A 14,692-nucleotide genomic window follows, 5' to 3' on the forward strand; every position below is an offset into this window, starting at 1 on the left:
TTTTCATTACAGGTGATAGAAGTCGCGTGCTTCAAATTGAGATAACACGTTATTAGAAAATAGTTTTGAAAAATATGATGAGTGTAGCACTGATGTTCCCGTGTTTTCGCGGATCTAATGTGTCCTCGGTAGTATAGTGGTGAGTTTTACCGCCTGTCACGCGGGAGACCGGGATTCGATTCCACGCCGGGGAGTGAAGATTTTGAGAATTCGTTTTGTTGACTCAGGTGTAATACGATAGTCAGAGAAATGATGTTGCACCTAAGATCAGTCCCTTAGCTCACTTTTTTCTCCGCATAAAAGACTAATTTTTATGGAAAGAGGCGCTACACTTCAGGGACACGAATAATACAAACCTACTTTTACATTCTCATTATCGAAAAAATTTCTACTTTTCATTACAGGTGATAGAAGTCGCGTGCTTGAAATTGAGATAACACGTTATTAGAAAATAGTTTTGAAAAATATGATGAGTGTAGCACTGATGTTCCCGTGTTTTCGCGGATCTAATGTGTCCTCGGTAGTATAGTGGTTAGTATCCCCGCCTGTCACGCGGGAGACCGGGGTTCGATTCCCCGCCGGGGAGTTACGATTTTGAAAATTTTTTTTGTTGACTCAGATATAGTACGATAGGCCGAGAAATGAAGTTGCACCTAAGATCAGTCCCTTAGCTCACTTTTTTCTCCGCATAAAAGACTAATTTTTATGGAAAGAGAAACTACACTTCAGGGACACGGATAATACAAACCTAATTTTACATTCTCATTATCGAATAAATTTCTACTTTTCATTACAGGTGATAGAAGTCGCGTGCTTCAAATTGAGATAACACGTTATTAGAAAATAGTTTTGAAAAATATGATGAGTGTAGCACTGATGTTCCAGTGTTTTCGCGGATCTAGTGTGTCCTCGGTAGTATAGTGGTGAGTATCCCCGCCTGTCACGCGGGAGACCGGGGTTCGATTCCCCGCCGGGGAGTGACGATTTTGAAAATTTTTTTGTTGACTCAGGTATAGTACGATAGTCCGAGAAATGAAGTTGCACCTAAGATTAGTCCCTTAGCTCACTTTTTTCTCCGCATAAAAGACTAATTTTTATGGAAAGAGGAGCTACACTTCAGGGACACGAATAATACAAACCTAATTTTACATTCTCATTATCGAATAAATTTCTACTTTTCATTACAGGTGATAGAAGTCGCGTGCTTCAAATTGAGATAACACGTTATTAGAAAATAGTTTTGAAAAATATGATGAGTGTAGCACTAATGTTCCCGTGTTTTCGCGGATCTAATGTGTCCTCGGTAGTATAGTGGTGTGTATCCCCGCCTGTCACGCGGGAGACCGGGTTTCGATTCCCCGCCGGGGAGTGAAAATTTTGACAATTTGTTTTGTTGACTCAGGTATAGTACGATAGTCCGAGAAATGAAGTTGCACCTAAGATCCGTCCCTTAGCTCACTTTTTTCTCCGCATAAAAGACTAATTTTTATGGAAAGAGAAACTACACTTCAGGGACACGAATAATACAAAGATACTTTTACATTCTCATTATCGAATAAATTTCTACTTTTCATTACAGGTGATAGAAGTCGCGTGCTTCAAATTGAGAAAACACGTTATTAGAAAATAGTTTTGAAAAATATGATGAGTCTAGCACTGATGTTCCCGTGTTTTCGCGGATCTAATGTGTCCTCGGTATTATAGTGGTGAGTATCCCCGCCTGTCACGCGGGAGACCGGGGTTCGATTCCCCGCCGGGGAGTGACGATTTTGAACATTTTTTTTGTTGACTCAGGTATAGTACGATAGTCCGAGAAATGAAGTTGCACCTAAGATCAGTCCCTTAGCTCACTTTTTTCTCCGCATAAAAGACTAATTTTTATGGAAAGAGAAACTACACTTCAGGGACACGAATAATACAAACCTAATTTTACATTCTCATTATCGAATAAATTTCTACTTTTCATTACAGGTGATAGAAGTCGCGTGCTTGAAATTGAGATAACACGTTATTAGAAAAAAGTTTTGAAAAATATGATGAGTGTAGCACTGATGGTCCCGTGTTTTCGCGGATCTAATGTGTCCTCGGTATTATAGTGGTGAGTATCCCCGCCTGTCACGCGGGAGACCGGGGTTCGATTCCCCGCCGGGGAGTGACGATTTTGAACATTTTTTTGTTGACTCAGGTATAGTACGATAGTCCGAGAAATGAAGTTGCACCTAAGATCAGTCCCTTAGCTCACTTTTTTCTCCGCATAAAAGACTAATTTTTATGGAAAGAGAAACTACACTTCAGGGACACGAATAATACAAACCTACTTTTACATTCTCATTATCGAAAAAATTTCTACTTTTCATTACAGGTGATAGAAGTCGCGTGCTTGAAATTGAGATAACACGTTATTAGAAAATAGTTTTGAAAAATATGATGAGTGTAGCACTGATGTTCCCGTGTTTTCGCGGATCTAATGTGTCCTCGGTAGTATAGTGGTCAGTGTCCCCGCCTGTCACGCGGGAGACCGGGGTTCGATTCCCCGCCGGGGAGTTACGATTTTGAAAATTTTTTTTGTTGACTCAGATATAGTACGATAGGCCGAGAAATGAAGTTGCACCTAAGATCAGTCCCTTAGCTCACTTTTTTCTCCGCATAAAAGACTAATTTTTATGGAAAGAGAAACTACACTTCAGGGACACGAATAATACAAACCTAATTTTACATTCTCATTATCGAATAAATTTCTACTTTTCATTACAGGTGATAGAAGTCGCGTGCTTGAAATTGAGATAACACGTTATTAGAAAATAGTTTTGAAAAATATGATGAGTGTAGCACTGATGTTCCCGTGTTTTCGCGGATCTAATGTGTCCTCGGTAGTATAGTGGTGAGTATCCCCGCCTGTCACGCGGGAGACCGGGGTTCGATTCCACGACGGGGAGTGAAGATTTTGAGTATTTGTTTTGTTGACTCAGGTGTAATACGATAGTCCGAGAAATGATGTTGCACCTAAGATTAGTCCCTTAGCTCACTTTTTTCTCCGCATAAAAGACTAATTTTTATGGAAAGAGGAGCTACACTTCAGGGACACGAATAATACAAACCTAATTTTACATTCTCATTATCGAATAAATTTCTACTTTTCATTACAGGTGATAGAAGTCGCGTGCTTCAAATTGAGATAACACGTTATTAGAAAATAGTTTTGAAAAATATGATGAGTGTAGCACTGATGTTCCCGTGTTTTCGCGGATCTAATGTGTCCTCGGTAGTATAGTGGTGTGTATCCCCGCCTGTCACGCGGGAGACCGGGTTTCGATTCCCCGCCGGGGAGTGAAAATTTTGACAATTTGTTTTGTTGACTCAGGTATAGTACGATAGTCCGAGAAATGAAGTTGCACCTAAGATCCGTCCCTTAGCTCACTTTTTTCTCCGCATAAAAGACTAATTTTTATGGAAAGAGAAACTACACTTCAGGGACACGAATAATACAAAGATACTTTTACATTCTCATTATCGAATAAATTTCTACTTTTCATTACAGGTGATAGAAGTCGCGTGCTTCAAATTGAGAAAACACGTTATTAGAAAATAGTTTTGAAAAATATGATGAGTCTAGCACTGATGTTCCCGTGTTTTCGCGGATCTAATGTGTCCTCGGTAGTATAGTGGTGAGTATCCCCGCCTGTCACGCGGGAGACCGGGGTTCGATTCCCCGCCGGGGAGTGACGATTTTGAACATTTTTTTTGTTGACTCAGGTATAGTACGATAGTCCGAGAAATGAAGTTGCACCTAAGATCAGTCCCTTAGCTCACTTTTTTCTCCGCATAAAAGACTAATTTTTATGGATAGAGAAACTACACTTCAGGGACACGAATAATACAAACCTAATTTTACATTCTCATTATCGAATAAATTTCTACTTTTCATTACAGGTGATAGAAGTCGCGTGCTTGAAATTAAGATAACACGTTATTAGAAAAAAGTTTTGAAAAATATGATGAGTGTAGCACTGATGTTCCCGTGTTTTCGCGGATCTAATGTGTCCTCGGTATTATAGTGGTGAGTATCCCCGCCTGTCACGCGGGAGACCGGGGTTCGATTCCCCGCCGGGGAGTGACGATTTTGAACATTTTTTTGTTGACTCAGGTATAGTACGATAGTCCGAGAAATGAAGTTGCACCTAAGATCAGTCCCTTAGCTCACTTTTTTCTCCGCATAAAAGACTAATTTTTATGGAAAGAGAAACTACACTTCAGGGACACGAATAATACAAACCTAATTTTACATTCTCATTATCGAATAAATATCTACTTTTCATTACAGGTGATAGAAGTCGCGTGCTTGAAATTGAGATAACACGTTATTAGAAAATAGTTTTGAAAAATATGATGAGTGTAGCACTGATGTTCCCGTGTTTTCGCGGATCTAATGTATCCTCGGTAGTATAGTGGTGAGTATCCCCGCCTGTTACGCGGGAGAACGGGGTTCGATTCCCCGCCGGGGAGTGAACATTTTGACAATTTGTTTTGTTGACTCAGGTATAGTACTATAGGCCGAGAAATGAAGTTGCACCTAAGATCAGTCCCTTAGCTCACTTTTTTTCTCCGCATAAAAGACTAATTTTTATGGAAAGAGGAGCTACACTTGAGGGACACGAATAATACAAACCTACTTTTACATTCTCATTATCGAATAAATTTCTACTTTTCATTACAGGTGATAGAAGTCGCGTGCTTCAAATTGAGATAACACGTTATTAGAAAATAGTTTTGAAAAATATGATGAGTGTAGCACTGATGTTCCCGTGTTTTCGCGGATCTAATGTGTCCTCGGCAGTATAGTGGTGAGTTTTCCCGCCTGTCACGCGGGAGACCGGGATTCGATTCCACGCCGGGGAGTGAAGATTTTGAGAATTTGTTTTGTTGACTCAGGTGTAATACGATAGTCAGAGAAATGATGTTGCACCTAAGATCAGTCCCTTAGCTCACTTTTTTCTCCGCATAAAAGACTAATTTTTATGGAAAGAGGCGCTACACTTCAGGGACACGAATAATACAAACCTACTTTTACATTCTCATTATCGAAAAAATTTCTACTTTTCATTACAGGTGATAGAAGTCGCGTGCTTGAAATTGAGATAACACGTTATTAGAAAATAGTTTTGAAAAATATGATGAGTGTAGCACTGATGTTCCCGTGTTTTCGCGGATCTAATGTGTCCTCGGTAGTATAGTGGTCAGTATCCCCGCCTGTCACGCGGGAGACCGGGGTTCGATTCCCCGCCGGGGAGTTACGATTTTGAAAATTTTTTTTGTTGACTCAGATATAGTACGATAGGCCGAGAAATGAAGTTGCACCTAAGATCAGTCCCTTAGCTCACTTTTTTCTCCGCATAAAAGACTAATTTTTATGGAAAGAGAAACTACACTTCAGGGACACGAATAATACAAACCTAATTTTACATTCTCATTATCGAATAAATTTCTACTTTTCATTACAGGTGATAGAAGTCGCGTGCTTGAAATTGAGATAACACGTTATTAGAAAATAGTTTTGAAAAATATGATGAGTGTAGCACTGATGTTCCCGTGTTTTCGCGGATCTAATGTGTCCTCGGTAGTATAGTGGTGAGTATCCCCGCCTGTCACGCGGGAGACCGGGGTTCGATTCCCCGCCGGGGAGTGACGATTTTGAAAATTTGTTTTGTTGACTCAGGTATAGTGCGATAGTCCGAGAAATGAAGTTGCGCCTAAGATCAGTCCCTTAGCTCACTTTTTTCTCCGCATAAAAGACTAATTTTTATGGAAAGAGAAACTACACTTCAGGGACACGGATAATACAAACCTAATTTTACATTGTCATTATCGAATAAATTTCTACTTTTCATTACAGGTGATAGAAGTCGCGTGCTTCAAATTGAGATAACACGTTATTAGAAAATAGTTTTGAAAAATATGATGAGTGTAGCACTGATGTTCCAGTGTTTTCGCGGATCTAGTGTGTCCTCGGTAGTATAGTGGTGAGTATCCCCGCCTGTCACGCGGGAGACCGGGGTTCAATTCCCCGCCGGGGAGTGACGATTTTGAAATTTTTTTTGTTGACTCAGGTATAGTACGATAGTCCGAGAAATGAAGTTGCACCTAAGATTAGTCCCTTAGCTCACTTTTTTCTCCGCATAAAAGACTAATTTTTATGGAAAGAGGAGCTACACTTCAGGGACACGAATAATACAAACCTAATTTTACATTCTCATTATCGAATAAATTTCTACTTTTCATTACAGGTGATAGAAGTCGCGTGCTTCAAATTGAGATAACACGTTATTAGAAAATAGTTTTGAAAAATATGATGAGTGTAGCACTGATGTTCCCGTGTTTTCGCGGATCTAATGTGTCCTCGGTAGTATAGTGGTGTGTATCCCCGCCTGTCACGCGGGAGACCGGGTTTCGATTCCCCGCCGGGGAGTGAAAATTTTGACAATTTGTTTTGTTGACTCAGGTATAGTACGATAGTCCGAGAAATGAAGTTGCACCTAAGATCCGTCCCTTAGCTCACTTTTTTCTCCGCATAAAAGACTAATTTTTATGGAAAGAGAAACTACACTTCAGGGACACGAATAATACAAAGATACTTTTACATTCTCATTATCGAATAAATTTCTACTTTTCATTACAGGTGATAGAAGTCGCGTGCTTCAAATTGAGAAAACACGTTATTAGAAAATAGTTTTGAAAAATATGATGAGTCTAGCACTGATGTTCCCGTGTTTTCGCGGATCTAATGTGTCCTCGGTAGTATAGTGGTGAGTATCCCCGCCTGTCACGCGGGAGACCGGGGTTCGATTCCCCGCCGGGGAGTGACGATTTTGAACATTTTTTTTGTTGACTCAGGTATAGTACGATAGTCCGAGAAATGAAGTTGCACCTAAGATCAGTCCCTTAGCTCACTTTTTTCTCCGCATAAAAGACTAATTTTTATGGAAAGAGAAACTACACTTCAGGGACACGAATAATACAAACCTAATTTTACATTCTCATTATCGAATAAATTTCTACTTTTCATTACAGGTGATAGAAGTCGCGTGCTTGAAATTGAGATAACACGTTATTAGAAAAAAGTTTTGAAAAATATGATGAGTGTAGCACTGATGTTCCCGTGTTTTCGCGGATCTAATGTGTCCTCGGTATTATAGTGGTGAGTATCCCCGCCTGTCACGCGGGAGACCGGGGTTCGATTCCCCGCCGGGGAGTGACGATTTTGAACATTTTTTTGTTGACTCAGGTATAGTACGATAGTCCGAGAAATGAAGTTGCACCTAAGATCAGTCCCTTAGCTCACTTTTTTCTCCGCATAAAAGACTAATTTTTATGGAAAGAGAAACTACACTTCAGGGACACGAATAATACAAACCTAATTTTACATTCTCATTATCGAATAAATTTCTACTTTTCATTACAGGTGATAGAAGTCGCGTGCTTGAAATTGAGATAACACGTTATTAGAAAATAGTTTTGAAAAATATGATGAGTGTAGCACTGATGTTCCCGTGTTTTCGCGGATCTAATGTATCCTCGGTAGTATAGTGGTGAGTATCCCCGCCTGTCACGCGGGAGACCGGGGTTCGATTCCCCGCCGGGGAGTGAACATTTTGACAATTTGTTTTGTTGACTCAGGTATAGTACGATAGGCCGAGAAATGAAGTTGCACCTAAGATCAGTCCCTTAGCTCACTTTTTTTCTCCGCATAAAAGACTAATTTTTATGGAAAGAGGAGCTACACTTGAGGGACACGAATAATACAAACCTACTTTTACATTCTCATTATCGATTAAATTTCTACTTTTCATTACAGGTGATAGAAGTCGCGTGCTTCAAATTGAGATAACACGTTATTAGAAAATAGTTTTGAAAAATATGATGAGTGTAGCACTGATGTTCCCGTGTTTTCGCGGATCTAATGTGTCCTCGGTAGTATAGTGGTGAGTTTTCCCGCCTGTCACGCGGGAGACCGGGATTCGATTCCACGCCGGGGAGTGAAGATTTTGAGAATTTGTTTTGTTGACTCAGGTGTAATACGATAGTCAGAGAAATGATGTTGCACCTAAGATCAGTCCCTTAGCTCACTTTTTTCTCCGCATAAAAGACTAATTTTTATGGAAAGAGGCGCTACACTTCAGGGACACGAATAATACAAACCTACTTTTACATTCTCATTATCGAAAAAATTTCTACTTTTCATTACAGGTGATAGAAGTCGCGTGCTTGAAATTGAGATAACACGTTATTAGAAAATAGTTTTGAAAAATATGATGAGTGTAGCACTGATGTTCCCGTGTTTTCGCGGATCTAATGTGTCCTCGGTAGTATAGTGGTCAGTATCCCCGCCTGTCACGCGGGAGACCGGGGTTCGATTCCCCGCCGGGGAGTTACGATTTTGAAAATTTTTTTTGTTGACTCAGATATAGTACGATAGGCCGAGAAATGAAGTTGCACCTAAGATCAGTCCCTTAGCTCACTTTTTTCTCCGCATAAAAGACTAATTTTTATGGAAAGAGAAACTACACTTCAGGGACACGAATAATACAAACCTAATTTTACATTCTCATTATCGAATAAATTTCTACTTTTCATTACAGGTGATAGAAGTCGCGTGCTTGAAATTGAGATAACACGTTATTAGAAAATAGTTTTGAAAAATATGATGAGTGTAGCACTGATGTTCCCGTGTTTTCGCGGATCTAGTGTGTCCTCGGTAGTATAGTGGTGAGTATCCCCGCCTGTCACGCGGGAGACCGGGGTTCGATTCCCCGCCGGGGAGTGACGATTTTGAAAATTTTTTTGTTGACTCAGGTATAGTACGATAGTCCGAGAAATGAAGTTGCACCTAAGATTAGTCCCTTAGCTCACTTTTTTCTCCGCATAAAAGACTAATTTTTATGGAAAGAGGAGCTACACTTCAGGGACACGAATAATACAAACCTAATTTTACATTCTCATTATCGAATAAATTTCTACTTTTCATTACAGGTGATAGAAGTCGCGTGCTTCAAATTGAGATAACACGTTATTAGAAAATAGTTTTGAAAAATATGATGAGTGTAGCACTGATGTTCCCGTGTTTTCGCGGATCTAATGTGTCCTCGGTAGTATAGTGGTGTGTATCCCCGCCTGTCACGCGGGAGACCGGGTTTCGATTCCCCGCCGGGGAGTGAAAATTTTGACAATTTGTTTTGTTGACTCAGGTATAGTACGATAGTCCGAGAAATGAAGTTGCACCTAAGATCCGTCCCTTAGCTCACTTTTTTCTCCGCATAAAAGACTAATTTTTATGGAAAGAGAAACTACACTTCAGGGACACGAATAATACAAAGATACTTTTACATTCTCATTATCGAATAAATTTCTACTTTTCATTACAGGTGATAGAAGTCGCGTGCTTCAAATTGAGAAAACACGTTATTAGAAAATAGTTTTGAAAAATATGATGAGTCTAGCACTGATGTTCCCGTGTTTTCGCGGATCTAATGTGTCCTCGGTAGTATAGTGGTGAGTATCCCCGCCTGTCACGCGGGAGACCGGGGTTCGATTCCCCGCCGGGGAGTGACGATTTTGAACATTTTTTTTGTTGACTCAGGTATAGTACGATAGTCCGAGAAATGAAGTTGCACCTAAGATCAGTCCCTTAGCTCACTTTTTTCTCCGCATAAAAGACTAATTTTTATGGAAAGAGAAACTACACTTCAGGGACACGAATAATACAAACCTAATTTTACATTCTCATTATCGAATAAATTTCTACTTTTCATTACAGGTGATAGAAGTCGCGTGCTTGAAATTGAGATAACACGTTATTAGAAAAAAGTTTTGAAAAATATGATGAGTGTAGCACTGATGTTCCCGTGTTTTCGCGGATCTAATGTGTCCTCGGTATTATAGTGGTGAGTATCCCCGCCTGTCACGCGGGAGACCGGGGTTCGATTCCCCGCCGGGGAGTGACGATTTTGAACATTTTTTTGTTGACTCAGGTATAGTACGATAGTCCGAGAAATGAAGTTGCACCTAAGATCAGTCCCTTAGCTCACTTTTTTCTCCGCATAAAAGACTAATTTTTATGGAAAGAGAAACTACACTTCAGGGACACGAATAATACAAACCTAATTTTACATTCTCATTATCGAATAAATTTCTACTTTTCATTACAGGTGATAGAAGTCGCGTGCTTGAAATTGAGATAACACGTTATTAGAAAATAGTTTTGAAAAATATGATGAGTGTAGCACTGATGTTCCCGTGTTTTCGCGGATCTAATGTATCCTCGGTAGTATAGTGGTGAGTATCCCCGCCTGTCACGCGGGAGACCGGGGAGTGAACATTTTGACAATTTGTTTTGTTGACTCAGGTATAGTACGATAGGCCGAGAAATGAAGTTGCACCTAAGATCAGTCCCTTAGCTCACTTTTTTTCTCCGCATAAAAGACTAATTTTTATGGAAAGAGGAGCTACACTTGAGGGACACGAATAATACAAACCTACTTTTACATTCTCATTATCGATTAAATTTCTACTTTTCATTACAGGTGATAGAAGTCGCGTGCTTCAAATTGAGATAACACGTTATTAGAAAATAGTTTTGAAAAATATGATGAGTGTAGCACTGATGTTCCCGTGTTTTCGCGGATCTAATGTGTCCTCGGTAGTATAGTGGTGAGTTTTCCCGCCTGTCACGCGGGAGACCGGGATTCGATTCCACGCCGGGGAGTGAAGATTTTGAGAATTTGTTTTGTTGACTCAGGTGTAATACGATAGTCAGAGAAATGATGTTGCACCTAAGATCAGTCCCTTAGCTCACTTTTTTCTCCGCATAAAAGACTAATTTTTATGGAAAGAGGCGCTACACTTCAGGGACACGAATAATACAAACCTACTTTTACATTCTCATTATCGAAAAAATTTCTACTTTTCATTACAGGTGATAGAAGTCGCGTGCTTGAAATTGAGATAACACGTTATTAGAAAATAGTTTTGAAAAATATGATGAGTGTAGCACTGATGTTCCCGTGTTTTCGCGGATCTAATGTGTCCTCGGTAGTATAGTGGTCAGTATCCCCGCCTGTCACGCGGGAGACCGGGGTTCGATTCCCCGCCGGGGAGTTACGATTTTGAAAATTTTTTTTGTTGACTCAGATATAGTACGATAGGCCGAGAAATGAAGTTGCACCTAAGATCAGTCCCTTAGCTCACTTTTTTCTCCGCATAAAAGACTAATTTTTATGGAAAGAGAAACTACACTTCAGGGACACGAATAATACAAACCTAATTTTACATTCTCATTATCGAATAAATTTCTACTTTTCATTACAGGTGATAGAAGGCGCGTGCTTCAAATTGAGATAACACGTTATTAGAAAATAGTTTTGAAAAATATGATGAGTGTAGCACTGATGTTCCCGTGTTTTCGCGGATCTAATGTGTCCTCGGTAGTATAGTGGTGAGTATCCCCGCCTGTCACGCGGGAGACCGGGGTTCGATTCCCCGCCGGGGAGTGACGATTTTGAAAATTTGTTTTGTTGACTCAGGTATAGTGCGATAGTCCGAGAAATGAAGTTGCGCCTAAGATCAGTCCCTTAGCTCACTTTTTTCTCCGCATAAAAGACTAATTTTTATGGAAAGAGAAACTACACTTCAGGGACACGGATAATACAAACCTAATTTTACATTCTCATTATCGAATAAATTTCTACTTTTCATTACAGGTGATAGAAGTCGCGTGCTTGAAATTGAGATAACACGTTATTAGAAAATAGTTTTGAAAAATATGATGAGTGTAGCACTGATGTTCCAGTGTTTTCGCGGATCTAGTGTGTCCTCGGTAGTATAGTGGTGAGTATCCCCGCCTGTCACGCGGGAGCCCGGGGTTCGATTCCCCGCCGGGGAGTGACGATTTTGAAAATTTTTTTGTTGACTCAGGTATAGTACGATAGTCCGAGAAATGAAGTTGCACCTAAGATCAGTCCCTTAGCTCACTTTTTTCTCCGCATAAAAGACTAATTTTTATGGAAAGAGAAACTACACTTCAGGGACACCAATAATACAAACCTAATTTTACATTCTCATTATCGAATAAATTTCTACTTTTCATTACAGGTGATAGAAGTCGCGTGCTTGAAATTGAGATAACACGTTATTAGAAAATAGTTTTGAAAAATATGATGAGTGTAGCACTGATGTTCCAGTGTTTTCGCGGATCTAGTGTGTCCTCGGTAGTATAGTGGTGAGTATCCCCGCCTGTCACGCGGGAGACCGGGGTTCGATTCCCCGCCGGGGAGTGACGATTTCGAAAATTTTTTTGTTGACTCAGGTATAGTACGATAGTCCGAGAAATGAAGTTGCACCTGAGATCAGTCCCTTAGCTCACTTTTTTCTCCGCATAAAAGACTAATTATTATGGAAAGAGAAACTACACATCAGGGACACCAATAATACAAACCTAATTTTACATTCTCATTATCGAATAAATTTCTACTTTTCATTACAGGTGATAGAAGTCGCGTGCTTGAAATTGAGATAACACCTTATTAGAAAATAGTTTTGAAAAATATGATGAGTGTAGCAATGATGTTCCCGTGTTTTCGCGGATCTAATGTGTCCTCGGTAGTATAGTGGTGAGTATCCCCGCCTGTCACGCGGGAGACCGGGGTTCGATACCCCGCCGGGGAGTGACGATTTTGAAAATTTTTTTTGTTGACTCAGATATAGTACGATAGGCCGAGAAATGAAGTTGCACCTAAGATCAGTCCCTTAGCTCACTTTTTTCTCCGCATAAAAGACTAATTTTTATGGAAAGAGAAACTACACTTCAGGGACACGAATAATACAAACCTAATTTTACATTCTCATCATCGAATAAATTTCTACTTTTCATTACAGGTGATAGAAGTCGCGTGCTTGAAATTGAGATAACACGTTATTTGAAAATAGTTTTGAAAAATATGATGAGTGTAGCACTGATGTTCCCGTGTTTTCGCGGATCTAATGTGTCTTCGGTAGTATAGTGGTGAGTATCCCCGCCTGTCACGCGGGAGACCGGGGTTCGATTCCCCGCCGTGGAGTGAACATTTTGACAATTTGTTTTGTTGACTCAGGTATAGTACGATAGTCCGAGAAATGAAGTTGCACCTAAGATCAGTCACTTAGCTCACTTTTTTCTCCGCATAAAAGACTAATTTTTATGGAAAGAGAAACTACACTTCAGGGACACGAATAATACAAACCTACTTTTACATTCTCATTATCGAATAAATTTCTACTTTTCATTACAGGTGATAGAAGTCGCGTGCTTGAAATTGAGATAACACGTTATTAGAAAATAGTTTTGAAAAATATGATGAGTGTAGCACTGATGTTCCCGTGTTTTCGCTGATCTAATGTATCCTCAGTAGTATAGTGGTGAGTATCCCCGCCTGTCACGCGGGAGACCGGGGTTCGATTCCCCGCTGGGGAGTGAACATTTTGACAATTTGTTTTGTTGACTAAGGTATAGTACGATAGTCCGAGAAATGAAGTTGCATCTAAGATCAGTCCCTTAGCTCACTTTTTTCTCCGCATAAAAGACTAATTTTTATGGAAAGAGAAACTACACTTCAGGGACACGAATAATACAAACCTAATTTTACATTCTCATTATCGAATAAATTTCTACTTTTCATTACAGGTGATAGAAGTCGCGTGCTTGAAATTGAGATAACACGTTATTAGAAAATAGTTTTGAAAAATATGATGAGTGTAGCACTGATGTTCCCGTGTTTTCGCTGATCTAATGTGTCCTCGGTAGTATAGTGGTGAGTATCCCCGCCTGTCACGCGAGAGACCGGGGATCGATTCCCCGCCGGGGAGTGACGATTTTGAAAATTTTTTTGTTGACTCAGGTATAGTACGATAATCCGAGAAATGAAGTTGCACCTAAGATCAGTCCCTTAGCTCACTTTTTTCTCCGCATAAAAGACTAATTTTTATGGAAAGAGAAACTACACTTCAGGGACACGAATAATACAAACCTAATTTTACATTCTCATTATCGAATAAATTTCTACTTTTCATTACAGGTGATAGAAGTCGCGTGCTTGAAATTGAGATAACACGTTATTAGAAAATAGTTTTGAAAAATATGATGAGTGTAGCACTGATGTTCCCGTGTTTTCGCGGATCTAATGTGTCCTCGGTAGTATAGTGGTGAGTATCCCCGCCTGTCACGCGGGAGACCGGGGTTCGATTCCCCGCTGGGGAGTGAACATTTTGACAATTTGTTTTGTTGACTAAGGTATAGTACGATAGTCCGAGAAATGAAGTTGCATCTAAGATCAGTCCCTTAGCTCACCTTTTTCTCCGCATAAAAGACTAATTTTTATGGAAAGAGAAACTACACTTCAGGGACACGAATAATACAAACCTAATTTTACATTCTCATTATCGAATAAATTTCTACTTTTCATTACAGGTGATAGAAGTCGCGTGCTTGAAATTGAGATAACACGTTATTAGAAAATAGTTTTGAAAAATATGATGAGTGTAGCACTGATGTTCCCGTGTTTTCGCGGATCTAATGTGTCCTCGGTAGTATAGTGGTGAGTATCCCCGCCTGTCACGCGGGAGACCGGGGATCGATTCCCCACCGGGGAGTGACGATTTTGAAAATTTT

The 14,692-nt window shown here is 40.0% G+C and overlaps 14 non-coding genes across 14 annotated transcripts; all 14 read left to right on the top strand.

The window, feature by feature from the left end:
* The first annotated feature begins 514 nt into the window (after positions 1–514).
* Positions 515–586, top strand: Trnad-guc (transfer RNA aspartic acid (anticodon GUC)). Its single transcript has one exon. It is a non-coding gene; the product is annotated as a tRNA-Asp (tRNA).
* A 320-nt stretch (positions 587–906) lies between these two features.
* Positions 907–978, top strand: Trnad-guc (transfer RNA aspartic acid (anticodon GUC)). Its single transcript has one exon. It is a non-coding gene; the product is annotated as a tRNA-Asp (tRNA).
* A 2,670-nt stretch (positions 979–3,648) lies between these two features.
* Trnad-guc (transfer RNA aspartic acid (anticodon GUC)) lies at positions 3,649–3,720 on the top strand. The gene has a single exon. It is a non-coding gene; the product is annotated as a tRNA-Asp (tRNA).
* A 711-nt stretch (positions 3,721–4,431) lies between these two features.
* Positions 4,432–4,503, top strand: Trnan-guu (transfer RNA asparagine (anticodon GUU)). The gene has a single exon. It is a non-coding gene; the product is annotated as a tRNA-Asn (tRNA).
* Positions 4,504–5,216: 713 nt separating this feature from the next.
* On the top strand, positions 5,217–5,288 carry Trnad-guc (transfer RNA aspartic acid (anticodon GUC)). The gene has a single exon. It is a non-coding gene; the product is annotated as a tRNA-Asp (tRNA).
* Positions 5,289–5,608: 320 nt separating this feature from the next.
* Positions 5,609–5,680, top strand: Trnad-guc (transfer RNA aspartic acid (anticodon GUC)). The gene has a single exon. It is a non-coding gene; the product is annotated as a tRNA-Asp (tRNA).
* A 1,103-nt stretch (positions 5,681–6,783) lies between these two features.
* Positions 6,784–6,855, top strand: Trnad-guc (transfer RNA aspartic acid (anticodon GUC)). Its single transcript has one exon. It is a non-coding gene; the product is annotated as a tRNA-Asp (tRNA).
* Positions 6,856–7,566: 711 nt separating this feature from the next.
* Positions 7,567–7,638, top strand: Trnad-guc (transfer RNA aspartic acid (anticodon GUC)). Its single transcript has one exon. It is a non-coding gene; the product is annotated as a tRNA-Asp (tRNA).
* A 713-nt stretch (positions 7,639–8,351) lies between these two features.
* Trnad-guc (transfer RNA aspartic acid (anticodon GUC)) lies at positions 8,352–8,423 on the top strand. The gene has a single exon. It is a non-coding gene; the product is annotated as a tRNA-Asp (tRNA).
* Positions 8,424–8,743: 320 nt separating this feature from the next.
* On the top strand, positions 8,744–8,815 carry Trnad-guc (transfer RNA aspartic acid (anticodon GUC)). The gene has a single exon. It is a non-coding gene; the product is annotated as a tRNA-Asp (tRNA).
* Positions 8,816–9,526: 711 nt separating this feature from the next.
* On the top strand, positions 9,527–9,598 carry Trnad-guc (transfer RNA aspartic acid (anticodon GUC)). The gene has a single exon. It is a non-coding gene; the product is annotated as a tRNA-Asp (tRNA).
* A 1,478-nt stretch (positions 9,599–11,076) lies between these two features.
* On the top strand, positions 11,077–11,148 carry Trnad-guc (transfer RNA aspartic acid (anticodon GUC)). The gene has a single exon. It is a non-coding gene; the product is annotated as a tRNA-Asp (tRNA).
* Positions 11,149–11,468: 320 nt separating this feature from the next.
* On the top strand, positions 11,469–11,540 carry Trnad-guc (transfer RNA aspartic acid (anticodon GUC)). Its single transcript has one exon. It is a non-coding gene; the product is annotated as a tRNA-Asp (tRNA).
* A 711-nt stretch (positions 11,541–12,251) lies between these two features.
* On the top strand, positions 12,252–12,323 carry Trnad-guc (transfer RNA aspartic acid (anticodon GUC)). The gene has a single exon. It is a non-coding gene; the product is annotated as a tRNA-Asp (tRNA).
* Positions 12,324–14,692: the final 2,369 nt, after the last annotated feature.

The sequence above is a fragment of the Argiope bruennichi genome, chromosome 6 (genome assembly GCF_947563725.1).
Source record: "Argiope bruennichi chromosome 6, qqArgBrue1.1, whole genome shotgun sequence".
Classification (NCBI taxonomy): domain Eukaryota; kingdom Metazoa; phylum Arthropoda; class Arachnida; order Araneae; family Araneidae; genus Argiope; species Argiope bruennichi.